Below are 21,288 nucleotides of genomic sequence, written 5' to 3'. Positions count from 1 at the left end.
TTAAACTGTGCAACATCCAGTGGGGCAGTAAAGTCTTAAACTTGGCACCCTAAAAGTGCTGGGGGCCAAGAGCAATGTACTGTTCTCATAGGTCCACAAATTCTGTACAACACACCCTCATTTTTAGTATTTGCCCGATGTTCTGGACTAAGGCCCGGGCTTAAATTGTTTGTCCCTCTCAGCTGATTTACCTGGGTCAATTAGAAGTTTAGACTGGTGTTCTGTGTTTGGACTGCCAAGGAAGAACTAACTATATTTGGGAGAGAACATATACTTATGGTGAAGCACCTACTGTATGCGGACGTGTGTGACAGTTCTGAAAAATATCTTTAGACAACTAAACGATCCTTTTATTATGAATCAGTAAGAGCTGCAATTCAGTGCATCTTTAAAAATTTACGAAAATATTGGGGATTATTAAGTTACCTGTTTTCATATCTTCCTTGTCAGAAGAAATTAAGCAGATCATCACACAAACCTAACTTACCAGATCTCTTGTGATGCTGCCCTTCTTAGAACGGTAGATTTTGCCATATTCAGCTAATGTGTATCTAATGCTACTGTTCAGATCAGTAATCCAAACTCCAAGTACAAGTGGCTTCTATTGCATCTTTTTTAGACCTGAGTGAAAAGTGTATGACACAAAGTTGGGACAGATTTATAACCTGTCTTTCCAAAAAAAGGAACCAGTAACTATTACAGTTTCCACACACACACCCTTATGTAGAATGTGGCAAAAGCCCTTTTTTCTTTCCAAAAAGGTTTATTATGAAGAAGAAAGACAACTGTAGATTATTACAGAGCAGTGCTGCAGGTAAGTAGGTATGTATGGAGTGTATGGAGCTGACTGAAACATGCAAGTGTTGCATTACAGTAAAGTTCATGAACAGAGCACATTGGGCCAGTCATTCTATATACAGGAAGGCTGTTTCTTTCCAAGCTAGACACAGATTACTGACGTATGTCCTAACTAGAGGTCTGCAGAGTCTCATTCATATGAGATATTGTCTTCAGAAATTACAACAATTACAAGTTATACTATGCACACTCATACTAAGCAGAATAGCCCACATCTGTGCACATGACCTAACTTTGCTAAAGCCGTTAAAGCAATATTATTTATGGACTGATATTGATTTAATAAATTGTTGGGGCCCAAGTACAGGAACATAGGCTGCAGTACATTTTTTCTGTAACTTTAAAACAGGGTTGAATAGCCATGAGTAGGAAACCATGAATAGTTCTGCTTTACTTAGCGTGAATCACCTTGAGATCTATAATGTTTGGAGGTTGTAATCCTAAAATGAGAACAAGCCAGGGGTAGGCAACCAAGGTAGCATTCTGGTTTAGTTACCATGAAGCACCTTAAGATCTTACGTGATTGATGGCAGTAATCCTAAAATGAGAAGAATAAAGGGGTAGGTAACCATGGGGAGGTAGAGATTTGTTTTAACTACAATGAAGCATCTTAAGACCTACCGTGTTTGATAGTAGTAATCATAAAATGAGAAGAAGAAAGAGGTAGGTAGCCATTGGGAGGTAGAGATATGCTTTAGCTACCTACCATGAAGCACCTTACAATCTTATCTTGTTTGGTGGTAGCAATCCTAAAAAGAAAAGAAACCAAAAATAAGCAACCATGGGGGGTAGGGATCTACTTTGGCTTCTATGAAGCACCTTAATTTCTGACTTATTTTATGCTTTAGCTATCATGAAGCAACTTACAATCTATCTTGTTTGTTTGTAGCAATCCTAAAACGAGAAGAAATCAGAGATGAGCAACCATGGAGAGGTGGAGATATCAATATAGCACCTTAATATCTAAAATGTTTGATGATAGTGATCCTAAAATCGGAAGAAGTCAGGGATAGGCAACCATGGGGAGGTGGAGATCTGCTTTAGCTACCATGAAGCACCTTACAATATATCTCGTTTGGTGGTGGCAATCCTAAAAAGAGAAGAAACCAAGAATAAGCTACCATGGGGGGTGTAGGGATCTGCTTTGGCTAAATTTCTACCCTAATTTCTACCTTTTTTGATGTCAGTAATCTTAAAATGAGAAGAACCAAGGGTATGCAACCATGGGGAGGTACAGATATGCTTTAGCTATCATGAAGAACCTTACAATCTATCTTGTTTGTTTGTAGCAATCCTAAAACAAGAAGAAACCAGAGATGAGCAACCATGGAGAGGTGGAGCTATCAATAAAGCACCTTAAGATCTAAAACGTTTGATGATAGTGATTCTAAAATGAGAAGTCAGGGGTATGCAACCATGAGGGGGTAGAGCTCTACTTTAGTGGCTTTGAAGCATTTTTAACCTGCTGTGTTTGATGATAGTAAAGATCTGCTTTAGCTACCGTAAAGCACCTTATAATCTACCGTGTTTAATAGTAGTAATATTTAAAAGTGAACAAGACAGGGATATACAACCATGAGGAGATAGAGCTTTGCTTTAGCAACCATGAACAATGTAAAAAGCAGCTGTGTTTGGTGATAGTAATGCTAAAAAAAGAAGAAAGGATTATAAAGTTTTACACAGGTTTTCAATTTCAGGCAGGAACTTGGAAACTTGTTTGGGGGTCTATTAACTTGTTTTGCAGTATTCTGCAGAGAAGCAGCTGATCTTGGCGGACACTCTGCATCAGTCCAACATACCCCCTACCAAGTACAAGCAATTCTTGTTACTCTTCATAATAAGGATGTTTTAACTACGTATTGCAATGTGTTACTCTTTATGTCCATACTTAAATGTCATGCTAGATGGGCATGCATTTGAATGTAGAATGTAGTTTACAGTTTGTAGTTTAGGATTAATTAATAATGCATAATTTAGTACAAAGCCTGCCTTTAAATGGAAAGTACAGCACTGATGAAAGGCAGCATGGTCTTACTACACACAGGAATAGCCCATAATAAACAGCACTCTCTCAGGAATGCTGAGTAAAGTGGCCAAACATGATTTGAGTTAGATTCTTAATACATTCAGATCTCTTAAAGTGTAATTCCATCTTAGCCCATGTTGCTCCAAGAGTGCCAAAACTACAACTTTGCAATGTGTACAGAATTAAAAAAAAAGTAGTTTGCTAGTTTAAGGTGAACAGCAGTACTAATAATATTGGAGAATTTAAGATGGGCTTTAAAAGTGACATTAAAGGTGAATTTAGCGGCGCCTCGTGAGCCGGCAGCATGTGAAATCGGCTCCTACTCACCTCCGGGATCCCACGATAAAAAAACGGCACACTTGCTCCTCTCCCGCACACAGCAGCTCCTCGGCTTACCGGAAGCCTGGATGGACCGGTTCCTGGAACGCTCCTCTGTCTGCAAGCCAGGAATCCATGGGCAAGAAGGATAAGATCCGGGCCACTCCTTCCAAGATGGCCGCCGCGTCCTCTTCTGCACGTGCATCCACCGCTGTCTCTTCACAGGTACACCCTGCTGATCTTTCTGATCTCTCCCAACCTACACAAATAGCTGATGCAGTGGCAGCATTACTTAAGCCTACATTACAGGAAGCTATTGATACTGCAGTACAAAAGGAAATACAGTCCTTAAGGAAGGATTTAAAGGAACAGTCTCAAAGATTAGATAACGCTGAACAGCGGATCACTCTGTTTGAGGATGATGTTACTTCTGCCAGAGCTGTTATTTCCGTGCTAGAGACCAAAGCGCAAGCACTACAGGATAAAATAGAAGACCTAGAAAACAGGTCCCGGCGCAATAACCTGCGCGTTGTAGGCCTTCCAGAAAGTGTCAAACCGTCACAGTTACTTGAAATCTGCTCTACAGTGATACCGCAGTTACTGGGTCTTCAACATTCCTGTAAGGTCGAACGTGCTCATAGACTGGGTCCGGTTCACAAAGAAATGTCTAAACCTCGACCAGTACTGGTGGCCTATTCCTATTACACCAATAGAACCCGCATACTGCAAGCTTTTCGCAACCAACGCAGTCTGCACTTGGAGGGTGCCTCTCTGCTCATATTTGCAGACTACTCTGCAGAAGTATCCCACAAAAGGCGCAGTTTCAACAAGTTTGTTCCACACTATACCGTCATAAAATGCGCTTTACACTGGCTTATCCAGCGGTTCTCCACTTTTCTGATGATCAGGGGCGCAAGTATTCCCTTACCTCGGCCGAGGAGGCAGAAAGTTTGGTGCATACCCTACTATCTGATCAACCCTCCACTCCATCTGATACATCTTCTATTTCCCCACCACGCTCAACGGAGCGTTCATTGCTTCCAGTGTATTCTCCAAAATCATCCAGGCACCCAGGGCCGCCATCCACTAAGAGGATCCGTGACACCCACCGTTCTGAGCCGCTGCCCAAGGCGAAATAATTTGGAAAGATCTACACCCTACTTTAAAGGGCCTTTTTTTTATTATGTTTCTTTTTGAAACTGCACCACTAAGATTCCCGCTTAATGAGGTGTGAGCCTGCCTCTGACGATATTGTATTGCTATCACCAATGTTACTGACTTGGTTCGGTTGTTTTTGCTTTGCGAGGAAAAAAGGAAAGTCATCCTTATATACTGTCTGTCTTCCCCCTTGTGCTGTCTTGTTTGTCCCCTTTTGTTTTACTTTTGTTATTTCTGGAAGCACTCACTTTATTTGGTCATACAGCCACTATGCGTATTGTGCTCTTTCTGCTTGGATTGTTTCTTATTATCTTTGTACACTGGGTGTATTATTTACCATCAAAATCGGTGGGTGTGACTATACGTCACGATTCCACTCACTCCTTGTATCTGTTATGCTGCTGATATACTGTAATCGGTTTAGTCTATGTGTACATAAACCCGTTATCTATATTTTATGCGGATAATCTCATGGAATGTTAAGGGGTTGCGCTCCCCTAACAAGCGCATGTCTGTACTCCGTCATTTAAAGAGGCTGAAGGCAGACATTGTGTTGTTACAGGAAACACATTTAGGAGACAATGATTTTTATAGGATGAAGAAATTATGGGTTGGGGAAGTTTATGGTACCCCCTCTGCAGATCGGAAAGCTGGGGCGCTGACTCTGATCCATAGGTCTTTTCAAGGCAAGGTAAAAACGGTGCAAAGTGACTCTGCTGGACGTATTTTGAAAGGTGAATTTAGTGTGAGCTACACAACTGATATTTGCAGCCCTGAATCTACCCTCCTTTCCTTCCTGCAGCAAAGTTCAGTGGTAGAAAAATAATTTTTTACCAGCACAGTTGAATTACTAAACAGCAAGAGACAACTTCATGTCAACTAGCTGTTTCTTTTGTTAAACTGTAAGACGCTTACATATTTTACAGATCCAATGATTCTAGTAAGTGCTATATAAATATAAAATGAGCTAAAATGTATCTAATTCCCAGTTGAGTAGAGGGGAAGCATTCTGATTTAATGAGGGAATGGCCTATCTACAATGAGGGGACCTTTCTTTTAGGCTGGGACAAATCCATTTCTGCCAATTGACTTCCTGCCTGAGAAGGCTTGGCAGGGGGTAAGAGGGAATGCCTACAGCGATGCAAACATTCTCTAGTTCAACCATAAATGGCCAGATTGGACATACATTTCCTAATATCTAGGAAAGTGCCATATGAAAACTGTGTGTTTGGAGTAAAGACATGTTTTCGATTATAAACTATTTTTTTTCTTTTGTGACATTCACATTTTGTACAGACTTTCTGTACCCTGTATAGAGAATTATAGTTCAACCACTACGGGAAGCTATCATTGATTTAGGGCACTCGGTTTTCCTCTTTAAAACTGCTACGATAATATATTATTAATAAAAGTGCATGGGTTTTAAGGGGTCCCATGACTATTAGAATGGCATTCCAATGACCTAAAGATGCAGTAAAGCACTAGTATTGCTAAAAGCAACTCACACTAATCATCGATACAATGATTCCCTGCAAAAAGAGATACAATATACTTACCCGCACTGCAGCCCATGTCTTTCACTTCCCTTTATTATGAGTAATGCTGTCTCAGCCATTCTTTTCTGCACTCAACACTTTTGAATAGGTTGGATGCCTGTGTCCCTAATTGTGAGGTGTGGTTCCTTCCAAAAACCCTAAGTCACAGTAGTAATTTAATGATCTTAGGAAGGAACCATATCATCTGGCTAGAGGCACAGGACTTATAGGAGTTTCATAAAGGCTACAATGCTGAAATGATGGAGACAGGGGGCATACTGCCAAGGAGGGAATTATGTTGTATTTTCAAAAGCAGGGAATTTATTTTGTTATGTTTAGTGAGATGGTAGTTTTCTCTAACACCACCAATCTAAAAAGCTGGGACCCATCACCATAAGCATATGAAGCACCACCACTAACCATTTTACTAGTTTTAAGGGAACACAGATTCCTATCAATAAGAATGCAAGTGTCAGGCTAAAGGAGTATTCATTACTGTATGTAGTCAACCCCAGTAAAATATCTACAGTTGACCACAAGATAGAAGAGAGAAATAGCTGAGAGTAAAGAAATAGCTAAAAGGGGAGGGCAATGAGCATAGATCAGTGTGAGAAAGCTTAGTGATGTTTTAGCCCATCAGACAGATAAAGAGGTGGGTTCAGGATACTATGTGCAGTTTTAATGCTTCTCATGTGAAAGGTAAAGTATATAGCAAAAAAGGAATATTCAAATTCATGACAGGAAAGGACCCCCCGCAAGTGCTTTAAACCTGTGGTCTCTAATCAGTCCAGATTATTAAAATAATTTTTAGGTTCCATGGAATACCCTCAGTCAGCAGTCAATACCCCTTAAATTAGTTGTCAGTGGAATGCAACTCTTACATCAGTGGTCAAAATGCCACCATTAGATTTAGCTAAAAAGATAATGGAGTTGTGATGTTGGTTTTTCCATGTATTGCTGACCCTGGAACTTTGCAGGTACCATCAAATATGAAGTCAATCCACCATATCTCAAGAAACCCCTAGCAATGTCTGGAGGAACCCTAGGGTTCCATTGAACCCTGGAGAATGACTAATATAGATATCTTGTTAAATGTAGGGTTTTCACGTATTCTACTTCAAAGCTAAAATTCAGGATTGTGTTTACAATATGGCCGATGGAGAAGATCTGTATGTATATCTGTTTAGTACCTAAGTACTTCTGGTAAATGTGTTCTACATATGAGTTGTGAATGAGGGCTAATATGCATCTGGTAAGTAAATTCCCTAAGGACCACTTTTAGATGGTGTTCTATTTATGACCTGTACCTGGCGGGTAAATGCTCTACATATAACTATAAAAATGGTTATAAATGTTCTCATGACTGGTGGATAGGACCGCTGTCTACAGCTGGGTCATGGTGTTCTACATTAAGCCATTCAACAAGAGCTTTCTGTATATCCAGACAAAAAAATGATTTGGTATTATTTGGTGGTGGATGTCTGGCTAAGGATAAATGGATTTTTCCTTGAACCGGAAGATAATAACTCCATATGTAACTGATTAATGGACAGTCTGTGGACTGATTGATTACTCATGATTCATGTGCAACCAGCAGATGACCAGGTATATTGTTCCCGGAAATGTGACCAGGAATATTATATGTAAGTCAAATGATGGATGTACAGTGTATGTTTTTGAAGACATTCCATACACAACTGCCAGGTAGATGATTTATTGGCCATAGTCAGTCGTTTCCTTGGTTACGGTCTTCCATTTCTGCTGATACAACTACCACTTGACTTAACATCATTATGTTCACCATGCTCTTAATTCTTACCTGTGTACAGTCTCCCTTAACCTTCCATGTATATTTCTTCCCCTCAGCTATTGTAGTAATACTTTTGTTTACCATTTTATTGCTCATTAGGACTTCCTTTCTTTCTTTTTCATTTGACTACAGATAATGCTCCAAGGACCCTTAGGTTCCTTAAGGTTCATATCACTGCTTTTTCCTTTTATTACTTTTTCTCTTACTACTCTATAGAAATATAAAATAAAAAATACAGATCTGCATGTATTTGTGTTTTTTTTCTGTCTGGGATTTCACTTTAAAGACTTGGGAATGATAGGCACATGAACTGAAAATTTGGCTTTCACAACTTCTTCTTGCCTCTCAACTTTTGCATGAGGTACACAGTAAGCCACAAAAAATTTGGCATTGCTACTTCAAATTGGAAATAATACTGGGCATTGCTTTGAGAGACATAGTTAAATAGAGTCTAAGCTTACTCAATATATTCACTGCATACTAGTTAACCAACATAAATATTCCCTAATTATGAGTCTAAAGCAAGAGTATAATGTTCTTTTCTGCACACTCCTCCAATCACTCCCTCTCCTATCGGACGAACGTACGTTAGTCGTTCGTTTCCAACGATAATTATTGCACGTGTGTGCAGTAAATGCAGGATGCTGTGATCTTTGTTTTAGAAAGCCATTACACAACTCTGCTAGTGATCTGCCTGCTTTGCAAAGTAGCACAGATGATCCGTGATGATGTCAATGGGTTTAAAAAAAAGTTTAAATTAATACATGAAGGATATTTAGCAAAATTAATTTGGCATAGTGATAACCTGTAAAGAAATTCTGCTGTTTTTACATTTCCATAGCGAGTTTCATGAACCAAAAAACCTTGGACATGCTAATTTGTTAAAATTTGCCTTAGTAGTAACCTCTTCATTTTATCTTCATTGCCTCTCTCTTATATAGACCTGTCCTAGATGTCCCATCATAAGGCACAAGATAGCACTCTTTGCTTCATTATTCCCCCATACATGTGTTGTGTGGCATTGACCACTAGTGGAGGTAGGGGAGGACAGTACCAAGCAATAAATGCATAAAAGAGCATCTGGGGCTTTGGAACATTTTAAAGGCAAAGTTAAAGAAACAAAACACATTATAAGTCTAACAAAGATCCAGTTTGGAAGATCAAGTGTGGGATTTTATGGATCCTTAACAATTTACATGTGTAGTCTGTTGTTTGTTATTCATGTTTGTTAGACCAAAGTGATTGTTTTGCTTTTCTTTCTTTCTTGAGAAAGTCTGGTAGGGAAGGTTTCACAATTTCCATGCCTGGAGATGTTTGCTGTGATATTTATGAGGTCAAACTAGCTTGAAAGGAAAAGGTCACATAGACGCATCTTTTATTTTCCTGGTGAGACAAATATTATGTTAATAAAACTTCAGTAAAAGGCAGTGGATTGAAGAATATTATTTCCATCTATAATAATCTCCAGGTGAGAGAAGTTCAGCTGGTTAACTCTTATGTGGGAGAGAGGGCCCCTTTCTGATTTTAGAACTCCAAGATGCCATGAGTGGGTGACATATGCTTTCCAAACTTCACTATTATTTATTACACAGAAGAAGTCTCTTTTTTAACAGCACCTGTTAGCCTCAGTGTAAGCAGGCACTTTATGAGCAAAAAAAATAAAATAAAGTGTTGTTCTTCTTTTGCCTTCAAACTTATGAAGCCCCAAAGATACTAGAATAGTTCCAATGGCTGAACGTGGCTAGAGATGAGCTCTCTCTGGCTCTGCCAATGGGTGACTTTTAGATGTTACAGTAATTTTTGCCACACACTATAGCTAGGTTTTGGCCATTTCCATTTCTTCACTACAGTTTAACTAATTCAGCTTGGTCAGGGTTGTGTTTGGATAGTAAGGAAGCTCAGCAATGAGATCATGATTTGCTCTGTCCTTTAATCTGCAAACTGTATTTGTTCTTACACAGCTGCAAACAATGAAGTAAAACCTGAATATATGACAGTATGCCCCCCCTCCGTCTGTACACAAAGGAGCAGGATAGAATATGTTACATTACAAAGACAGATGCTATTTAAAAAAGAATGTCTTAAACTTTGAGTAATCTTCTATGAGTTTGCAAAAGAGATTCTCGTAAATTGTCTAGCTCTGTAAATAAGGCTGTGATTTAATTAAACATTAGTTTTCCTATAAAGTCCAAATCCAAGACAACTAAAATGATCTACTAGCAAATACCCCTGAGCAGCCAATAGGCGAAATGTGTCAAGCTACAGGACATTATACAACCTCTACAGCTAAAACGCTCTCTACTTTATACTTAATTAGCAATTTGCTGTTTAGTTTGGTTACCACAACCCCATGACAATTAATGGGAGTTGGTAACCCTGACTATAATAATGTATTACTGTGTTAAAATACATATTTATATTTAAGCTACAAAAAAACCCTCTCTTTTCTTCTACGTAAAAAAAAAAAAAAAATCATATCCAATTTTTAGGGGTGGCTAACTAATAGGATTTAAATACGAGTGGAGTCTAACCATACAATACTTACTACTGGCAAAGAAACTCAACCTCCCAACATCCAAAGTGGAGTGATTTGTTGGTGCTGAGGAAGTGTGTATTGGAGATCCATCCCCTCCTTGGATCATGCAGGGGAATATAGATTGTAATTGTCATGCAGGGCTGCACAAAGACAGGAGAGGCTCCTGGGTAAGCTAAGGTGGCACAGATAGAATGGGAGCATCTCCTGTCTCTGCATTGCTATGTCTTCAGTATGCGGCTCTCAAAGTGACAACTCAAATCTACACAATATGTTGTGAGAGTGTAATCTGTGGAGTACCACTTGTAGTGTTGCAACTGGTTCAGTTTTGGATTAGGAGAATTTATAAGCTTCTGGTAAACGCAGGACAGTTGACCAGATTTTAAAATAAAAGTGAAATGTTTAATTGCATACAATAATGCTTACAAAAATTACACTCTATGGAAGTGCTAAAAAAGAACTTTAACTATTTCATTCCTACTTTCCCTTTTTCCTATTCCTATACAAACTATTTATATTTGTATGATTAATTTTTGTGCAGTTACATTAAAAATACTTTGTACCACATAATAAATTCATACATACACCCTGGTATTTTTTACTGCTGTAAAGTTTAGCCATCAATTTATAGGATCCCAGTGCAAGAGAGGTGATTACACTATTACAACAGATAGAGTAAGGACATTTTCAGATAGGTGGTGAGGTTGTGGTACAGGTACTAGCTCCTCATACCTGGGAACCATCATCTAAAGGGAATGAATGGTAGCAGTAGTCAGTGGTTGAGTATCACTCATTGCTTCTTGCTTTAAAAGGTCCAAATGCTGGTTAATTAAAAAGCAGTGCAGTGGTGGGGTTGTTGAGGAGCTGGGAAGGTGCCAACCCTTGGGAGCATTCCAGGAACCACTGCTCCCACCACTATTGTGAACTGGCCCTTAGTATTACAGAAAGGGTTGGTGTAAGAGTTGGGGTAATGCAGAAAGAAAGTTTGAGCAACAAGGGAGTTTAATATACGGGCCAAGCGTACCCTAGTGTTTTTGGTTAAAAGTCAGGTAGTGTAAAAAGGTCCATAGAATGGGGCATCACCAGAATCTCCGCCCAGAAAACTAGTGTCATGATCTCCCAGTGTTTAAAGCTAACACATTGACTTTTTCTTATTACACTGCTAATATTATTTTCTCTGTAAAAGTTAATTGTATTGCATGCAGAGAATATTACACTGTGTGTATATTATTACACTGTGTGTAAGAAAAGGCAAACATTTAACCTTTTTAAATTTCCCATAAAATACAAAATATTACATGAAATGTTTTACTTAAGAGAAGTTATTGCTGGGTTCCATGACACCATTATTGGCCTTCTGCCAGTGATGTCACCCCCTAGTTCTCTTCTTACCCATGTAGAGGGTTCCTCCCTTTAAATCAGTTGGATAAAGATACAGGGAGGAGGCCTGTACATGGAAACCACACACTGGGCGATTACGAGTTTCCATGCGCTCACCAGCTTGCCCAGTGAGCAGCAATTTGCAGGAATGGGTGGAATGTCACAGTTGTAATACTGGTATAGGCCCTTTCTGGAACATGTAACCCTATGCAGGAGGGGAAGCTACACTTGGCCTAAAAGAGCACTAATCAGGAACAGACCCTTTAAACCCTAAAAACATGATCGAAAAAGCTGAACTTTATGAAAGTATACAAAGTAATGGCAGACATATTAGTTCGTTGGTAATATATTTATATATAATGAGACTACAATGATTGTGGAATTTCCATAGCCAGGATGCATTTTTGAAATACATCATTCCTATTCTTTTTAAAACATAACCACAGCCATTTTCTATTTTAGATTTAGATAGATTTGGTTTACTTTTTTACTGTCTGTCCCTTTGACAGATATGCAAGAAATGGGATAGCAGTTGTCACCAAGATAGCACAGAAATTATAAGAAGCTCTAACTCTTCCCAATTTCACTAAAATGTATTATTTCCTAACCTAAACAAAAAAAAAAGGACAACTATATGGACTATTTGTTTTTTTCTGCCACCATTTCAAATTGATGAGCTGATGTCAGTTGGTACAGTGTTTCCCTTAAATGAAAGACATTACAGATGATGGTATATGGGGCCTATATTTGTACTTGATACAATTACAGTATTAGATTTGCTTTGAACTGTCGCAGATGCTGGTCCAAACCACCACTGCCATTGTTGGCAAATTTGTATTTGATGACCACTATGCCTTGCAGGGCATATTAGTGATCAGTAACTACCCCATGCAGACATTTGGACCCTGATTTATGAAAGCTCTCCAAGGCTGGAGAGAATACACTTTCAGAAGTGAACTGGGTGATCCAGCAAACTTGGAATGGATCTGGTCCAGTATTCAAAACATTTGCTAGAAAATAGAAAAAGATTTTTAAAAATCCATTCCATGTTTTCTGGATCACCCAGTTCACTTCTGAAAGTGTATTTTCTCCAGCCTTGGAGAGCTTTCATAAATCAAGACCACTGAAAGTAGAGTCCAGCTTCCCATGAGTGCACAGAGGTGTGAAAATGACCACTTTGCCAGTTGTCTTAGGGCATGAGCATGAAAACCAGGTATAAAAAAACAGAATATTAGCTACGAGGGGAAGGAGTTAATACAGGATTAAATAGCATCAGTTTTCATTTTAAAAAGATTCCATACCTTCAGGTTAGTTTGATATTATGTGGTGATCAAAGAACAAGTCTGGTAACAATTTATTTATGAATAAAGCCCGAAGACATTGCAGGGTTCATCAATAATTACATATAAGCTTACTGTCAGACACCTGGACCTTTTAATTACATTTGGCAGAAGAGGCACAGCAGCAGAAAGGAGGTCCAGTTTCAAAGGTTTCAAAGTGCCCAAACCAGACCCTTTGTATGGCAGTCGATGAACTGAGCAGTAGTTATTGAAACTGGAATTTCCAGAACCATATATATTGCTGCTGTGCAGTGACTGTACTGTGTATATATATATATATATATATATATATATATATATATATATATAACTAAGTGTGTAACAGGTTCCCCTAAGTTTTTCTTCAACAAATCGCTTGCTTTCCTGTTCTAACCCATCTAAAGACCAGTACCAGTAGGATGGTTTTTACATCCAATCTGTAAAAACAACGATGATTCAACAGCCAACTGATTATAAGCAACTGAACTTTACATCCTCGATTGCAAAATTGACATTGGATTTGCTGGTGCGTACGAAGGGAAGTAACTACTGGAATTTGTTGCCATCACACAAAAACTGTTTACTCTTCAATTCCATAGATCAGCCTGGTTAGTTATAATATTCAATCTGGATGCAGATGCATTTAAAATATGAAGGGCTTTTTCATATAAACAGTAATGATGATGTGCAAAGAACAAAAACCCATGCCAACCAATCAGCGCAGTCAGATCCATGAAAGCTGATTGCTAACTGGTTGTAATAAGATCTATATGGCAGGCATTGTTTGTTACTGCCCATTTTTAAATTTTTTTGTATCCATTAAAAATATTTGAATGTATTTGTATTCCGGGGGTTATAACATTGAAACAGATAACTACATAACTTTGTATTTGTGGCCATGCTTTGTAACTGTGGGAACAAAATACTGATGTAACGTTTCGTTAACATTTTGTTTCTAACGTGAAGCAACTCTCATCAAGTCAGCCAAGACCATTTCTTAAAGTATGTTAGTTCTCAGACTGGGAGGACATCTGTAGAAGAGACATTGGGCAAATGATAATCAGAACTAATTTAAAATGTAAGGGAATCATATCAATTCATACATTCACTTGAAATTATTTCACCAGCTGGACACATTGAAGCTCTGAATTGCAGTTTAACAACCATTGCAGTATTCTGTGTTTTGAACTGCATTCAGATACTTCTTTGTATGTCTTATATGTTCTTAATAATTTTGTAAGTGTTGTTTTTATCATTATTTTAACACAAGAGCTGGATCGATTTAAAAATAGGAACTGTTTTTATAGTATAAAAACTTGTGGCACTGGATGTGGTGACTGTGAAGCTGGTCTACTTAGTGTTAGGAAATCATTTGGGGATAGAATAAATTAGTTAGGGGCTCAGGGTTAATGGGTTTAACACTGATGCTAAATCACAATAATGCAGTATTGGTGTACTGAATTGGAAAAAAAGGATCAGGTGAGGCCTTTGTGCCCTAAAGGGCATGTGTAACTTGCAGAGCAGAGCAATTGACCACCTAGGTGTAAATGGCCCCTTAATATTAAGTTTGGGGTTGGCTTTTTTCATGGGGAGTTGAGCATTAGTGGTAAAGTCTGCATTACCTCCAGACAAAATGGTAAATACAATGTTGAAATACATATTAGGAATTTGTTACACTACCCAAAGGATTTGTATTTCTGACTGTGTAGTCTTAATATTTGCAAAGGTATGCCAACAGGTATGCATGCAGCACACCTGAATGGCTGCTAGTATTGCTCCTTTCTTTACCAGTCTGTAATACAATACAAAGGGAAAACAAAAGATAATAAAAGTCAGATCAGAGTAGTTGTACCCATTACATTTCAAAAAGGTGTTTAACCACCTAAATAATACATGAACTCAGGTCAATTGTCTCTAATCCGGCGGTGGAATTATTTCTGTGCAGCTAAGAGTTCAATGTAATGTTTTCATTTTCCTAATATATGTGCTTTTTGAGGCTGCATTTAGAGCCAGTATCTGACACCAAATGAGCTGAGGACATGTACTTGGAACATAGTAGGGGGGATAATGGACCTGGGGTATAAGCGTTAAGGGCTCATTTAACAGGATGATAAATGTTAAGGGTTTGGGGAGATTAAATATTATGGAGTGATTTATGTTAGGGGATTGTTAGAAACAATGAAATCACAGAATGAAAACCAACATAATACTTAAGCCAAAGAAGTTCTTTGACAAGGACAATCTGTCTTACATTGGCCAAAATCTGTCAGTAACAGCAGAAGTACCCCACTTTTGTTTCTGGTTAAGGCTGTTGATGGGGTTACATAAAGCAGGTGCCGGCGTTCCAAAGCCAAATTATTTTAGCAGTACAGCTTTATCAGAATACAGGCAGGTACCCATTAGTCTTGTAGATTAAAGCTGTCAAAGCACTCAGACTTTATTTGTGTGAGAGCCAGCCCTCATTCCTAGCTCTCAGGCTTGTTTTTTATGCTCAGGAATGATAATAATGTGTATTTCCTTACAGACGAAAATAAATCTGGCAAATTCAACTTTTCTGAGGCAATTCATATGGAATATATATTTTTTATTCATTTTTGCTGCATGGCTTAAAATGAGCATATATTGTTGTGTGAATAGTACATCAGAAAGTCTCTAACACCACATACAGGGCTCCCTTTGTTTGCCCATTTTGAATTTTGTCCATTCTATGTACTGTTTCATGGGTATAGGAGTACAATTTCTAGTAGCTGAAGATCAATCTTGATTGGCCAGACCAGAATGATGTGACTTTTGTGCATGCTTGCGAGTTAATTCTTATCCAGCAGCTGAGTCTGCCAGGATCTTACACTGAGCTGTGCATGCGTACCTTGGTGTACATTACAGAAAAGACTGTGAACAGGCAGGTATGTGTTATTGCAGAAGATAAATTGCGTGTCTCTTTTTGCAATAAACATCCTACTGCTCACAATTTTTTATTTTAAAACTAGTTTACTTTAAGATCAGATTAAAGCCCAACTAAAGACTAAACTAAATTTAAAAAAACGAAGGCAAAACAATAATGTTGATTAGTGTAAGCTATAAGTATTGGTTTGGAAACAAACTTTTTCAATTCAAAAACTGATTATGTATCTGTGCTTGGGTGTAGTTGTTCACCTATCAGTACAGACTTAGGACAATTCCAGTTTTGCCTTCATTTGTTGCAGATGCTCAGCATCTACCTTCTGTGACTACAAACCTTGCCCCTTCATGTAGACAAATGGTTTCCACTGTAATGCAAGGATACTTAAAGTTGTAGTCTACTTTCAGTTCCTCATGGTATCATCCAATTACCTGCCTACCTACTAAATCTAGAAATAAGAAAAATTAGTTGTACTGTGCAAGCACATTTGTCCTGCTCAGTTTTGGATTGAGCTTTAACTATTTTTTTGTCCTTAATAACTTCTCCTTCCATATATCCTCTTGCTTTTCATGAGAAGTCATTTGGATTAGTTGGATTTTCCCAGCTAGTCCTTGTTTTGCCCTGAGACTGACCAGTGCCAGGGGTTACTGTTAAGTGCTAACCCTCTCCGTATAGGAACAAGCATGCATGCCCAACTGATTAAAATGTGTGCATTTGTTAAAGATCTTTTGTGTGCCGCATGCCCAAGTTCCATCTGAGGCTATATTTCCCCTTCCTTGTGCTCTGGGCACTTTCAAATACAAACCAAAGTATTACTTCATTTTACAAAAAATGATAAGAATTACAAAGCTAAGCTTAAATGTCTACAGTACACAATTGTGGCAGAACGTTTCCTTAAATGCAGATGGGACCAAAGATGTCCTTTTTTTAAATAAAAATAAACTAACCTGCCTGTTCGAAAACTTTGAAATACACTCACTTCTGGCTTTTTCCCCAGTCTTCCTCCAGCTCTGCAGTATTCAAAGTTCACAATGCCTGCTGATTGGGGAGCTCTAGCACTGAATCAGCAGGGAGTTGTTGAACATCTCAGAAAGACCACAACTTTCACACAGATAGCAATGGGCCTACTTTGCAAATACTTCTATGGAAGTTGTGGCTACTTTCTAATAACAATAAACCAAAGACTTTTTGTTGCACACTTTTTGTTTGATGCACCTAGAATATATTTATTGTATGGAGGCCTTATGCAAAAATGTTTCCCAAGAGCAGTCATAACAGGATGCCTATTATTACCCTATCATTAGTCATTAGAACAGAATCATTATCATTAGAACAGAAAAAATATTTCTGTTCTCCTCTCTAGTTTATTTTACTGTTGCCTGACTTTTTTCTGACTTTATATCCAAGTCCTGACAATTACAATTCCACAGTCCAATGAGAATGCCTAATGGCCATAAAGGCATTCTCCAAAGACAGGGGAATGGCAGATAGTAAGGCTTAACCAATCGATTAGGATAAAATCAGTCAGAGTATCAAAGTGAAATTTAATCAGAGAGAACTATAGCTAAGGCTGTATACTTTAAAACAGGGGTCGGCAAACTTTTTGGACTACTAGGCTATTTTAGGACGTCAAGAAGGCACACTAGGCCAGAAGAAACAAGGTGTCCAGAGAAAGGTTTTTCCAAGAGTGACTGCAAGCGAGCAGCCTTAGTCTTCTGCTCATCTGCTGGGTGGTCTTTGTACGTGTGCGCGTGCTTGGCATCGAAATGCCCCTTGAGATTCGACCGCTTGAAAGTGCTGTTGGTGCCGTTGCACACTAAGCACAGGGCTTTGTTGCCACGTTGGACAAAGAATAATTTGTCAGTCCATTCGGGGTTGAAGACACGTCGTTCGAGGTCAACCCTCCGGAGACTGGTAGCTGCGCGTTGCTTCTGCTCTTTAGGCATAATAACTGGGTTACTGCGCGGGAACTCAATGATAACGATGATATCGCAATAACGCGACAATTCAATTAGGCCGGATTCAACAATGAATAAATAGGGGGGCATTAGGCTGAACTGGAATACTGGCTAGGCCGTATTTGGCCTAAAGGCTGGTGTTTGCCTACCTCTGCTTTAAAACATTCAACTAATTAATTAATTAGGGTTTATGTGGCTTTTATAATAAGCAACAACCATAAAGCCTTGCTTTTTTCCTGAGGTTGTAAATACTGACACTTCTAGTGCTTGGGATCTCTGCATGTAATCACTTACCCTATGTAATGGACATTATGGGAGAATCTTACTCAGAAATAAACTTTTCTCCGAAATAAAGTTTTCTGTTAGCAATCATTCAAATGTCATTCAACCTAGCAGCTGAGGGGTTAAAGGGGTTTAGAGGAAGGGGCCTCATCTAATCATGTAAACAGCTCCAGTCTTCATCTGGATCTGAGCCTTGGAAAATAAAATGTGCACTCTTATGTGTTCCCTTGTTGATGTGCACAATAGCAAAGCTTGGAAATGATACAGTAAGATTGGGGGGGATTTTGAGGGCGGCCCCATAATAACGTCCATTTGCAGCATAAACATTTAGCAGGAAGTGTCCTGGCAACAATTCCCAATAGGCCATTGCCGGCTGAAACATGCCTCTGAAGCCAAAAAATTCACTTAGAGGCGTGCAAACAGTGAGACCAATTATACTGAGAATCGGTGGAGGCCACAGGCTGGCCTACAGTATGAATCAGTGTAGTCCTATAAAAGGGACCCACTTGCAATCCAGCATGTGAATCATTTTTGTGTGCACCAACCCTGTAAACTTTAATAAATGATTGCATATGTTTTTTAAAAAAAAGTAACAGGCTGGTGAAAGTGCTAGAATATGACTTGGTGGTAGCATCTACCACTCCCCACAAACTTAAAACTGTAAAAATTTTTTCATACTCAATTGAAGTTGAAGGACCTTCTTGGAGGATCCACCAATGTATCCGCCTGCATGCCAAAATCTGCTGCATTTGGGCAATACTGTCTTAATTTATTTTTCTTTTACATTAGGAGGAAAGAGCTTACTGTCAATCATGGCGGCAAGCCAGCCCATGTACCTGCACAAACTCAATGATCCTTACTGCTCCCTAGTCACAGGTGTGAGATTAATTGGCAGTGAAGAGAGTCACTTCCTGGCTTCTCAGTTCAGACTGATTGGCATGCCAGGTAGTCTGCATTACTCATAAATGGGAATATTACTAGAAAAAGAAGTATGTAATAAATCCTGCCTCAGAAAAGATTATACACATATACATCCTTAGTTTTACTTTAAGCAGAGAGATTAGTTTATCAGGAGGTATGACCCTTTTACTATGTAGACCAGTGGTCATCAACCTTTTTAGACCGACGGACCACTAAATGCATGGAATTCGGACTGCACATGTGCGGGGAGCCATGTGTCACTTAAAGGGGAAAAAACTTCCCCTATAGCAATGTCATGATGCCAGAACCCGCCCATGGTGTGGGCGGGTTGTGTCCATACAAGAGACATGGTCGGTGGCACTGGCCAGTGTGCCCCCCAGCGGCCCTGACCCCCAGCGGCCCTGACCCCACTAACGGGCACAATGACCAGGGCCGCACGTGGACCGCCATGGACGCCGACCACTAATCCAGGCAGTGGGTGGTGAGATGACACCAATGTATTTTATAGCTATAAGTGGTGTCATCCACCTCATTGGGCTGTGAGAGAGGACTGTGCAGATCTCATGAATGGATGATACAGAAATGCAACTCTGTTAGTAGGTTAAAAGGTTCCCTTGTATGTATTTCGATGTGTGTTTAGATTTTTGCCCTGATGTAATCCTAGGCTGAGAACACTCTCCTGAAACAGATGATTAGCAATGGATTGGAGCAGTCCAACCTTCATTCCTGAAGGCCCACCAAAGGAGAGATTTTCCAATGTAATGCTGAACATGAAAATTCCCTATAATATTATTTGATCTTTTTCCTTTTGGACTAATATGGGTCTGTAGCAATATTGCTACTTTAAAAAAGAAAAAACTACTGCACTAATGTCCACTGAAATACACTTGCTATGGGAGGCCAATGCTAGGAGCAATGAATACTAGTCTGGGGAAAAGAGGAAGAAAGCCTAGTAACATGGCCTGTCAAAGTCACATGACTGTCGCTCTTCCAATAACAAAACTTTATTCTGTATTAAAGTGGAACTAAACTCTAAAATAAAAAAATGCAACCAGACAGGTACCTTCTGCAATAAAATACCTTTACCTGCTTGATCACTGTTCAAAATTCACGCACTTGTCCCTGTTCCACCACCATCTTCTTTTCTTTCTTCTCACGTTCCTGGTTCCAATCTTGGGCCATCTTGCTTGGCTAGGCTGGGATAAAGCAACTCCCTCGCGTATTTATTTTGTTTGTATTTTGCATTTTGTCTTTAGGCTGCTTTAAGCTGTTTTTGCATTCATCTTGACTTGTGCTGCGGTGAAGCCCATATACACTGGTCTTTACTAACCTCTATCCCACCCTGCCCCAGCCTTTTTACTAGTCCAATACTCTTCATGAAAGAACTCACAAATTTGTATCACATGATTTATTCAGTCCTATGTAGAATTTGTACTCCCCCAGAGGGTAAACTCTCCATATGATTGAATAGAGTTTACACTGAAGCTGCAGTTACACCTTAAGTTTTTCACTAATTACTTTAATGTTTTCATTGTGTTTTGAGAGTTTGAGCAAGCCAAGATTTGTATCCAATCACACTGTAATTTACCATATGTTCAATTTAAATGCCATACTGCATATAAAACACATCAAAATGATTCAGAAAAAGGGAGAGCAAGCCAAATATTTTGTTGAAACATTCTGTAATGTATTGTATAAATTTAAATACATAGCGAGCAAAGCCTGCTGTAGTGACTTTGAGGTCAGCTCATGTGGAACTCTCAGCAGTATGTATACATTCATGCCTATTTTTTTTTCTGGAACTCTAGCGCATGAATAACTAAAGTATAGTTCAGCAGGAAAGTGAAAAAATACCTCCCAGAGAGATCTATACAACTATGTCTGCTTTAATTTTTATGCTAAGTTTCAACTTTGGGCTAATTTTGTATCATATATTTGGCCACCAACAGTTTTGTTTTTTTGTTTTTTGTTTTACTACACACACACACACATTTAATATCTACCAGAAGATGTTCCTCAGCTGAAAAACTAAGGATGTACTTTAAATGCAGGTTGTCATGAATCCACTCACTAAGGGAGCTTTACCACTACGCCATGTACTTACAATGGACCTGGTTTAATAAAGCTCTGCAAGACTGGTGATAGACTATAATAGGAGAACCTGGGTGATCCAACAAATCTGGATTAGATTTTTATCAAATTCATTTGATACTATCTGGCAAATGTTTTCAAACCTGGACCAGATTAATTCCTGAATCTTGCTGGATTGCCCACATTCTTCCATGATAGTC

At 38.9% G+C, this 21,288-nt stretch overlaps 1 protein-coding gene across 3 annotated transcripts in view; it reads left to right on the top strand.

Moving 5' to 3' along the window:
- LTBP4 (latent transforming growth factor beta binding protein 4) overlaps window positions 1-21,288 on the top strand; it is a 67,930-nt gene that overhangs the window by 930 nt on the left and 45,712 nt on the right. The window lies entirely within an intron of this gene.

This window comes from Pyxicephalus adspersus, chromosome Z (genome assembly GCF_032062135.1).
Source record: "Pyxicephalus adspersus chromosome Z, UCB_Pads_2.0, whole genome shotgun sequence".
Classification (NCBI taxonomy): Eukaryota; Metazoa; Chordata; class Amphibia; order Anura; family Pyxicephalidae; genus Pyxicephalus; species Pyxicephalus adspersus.
This window is presented reverse-complemented; position numbering and strand designations above follow the sequence as displayed.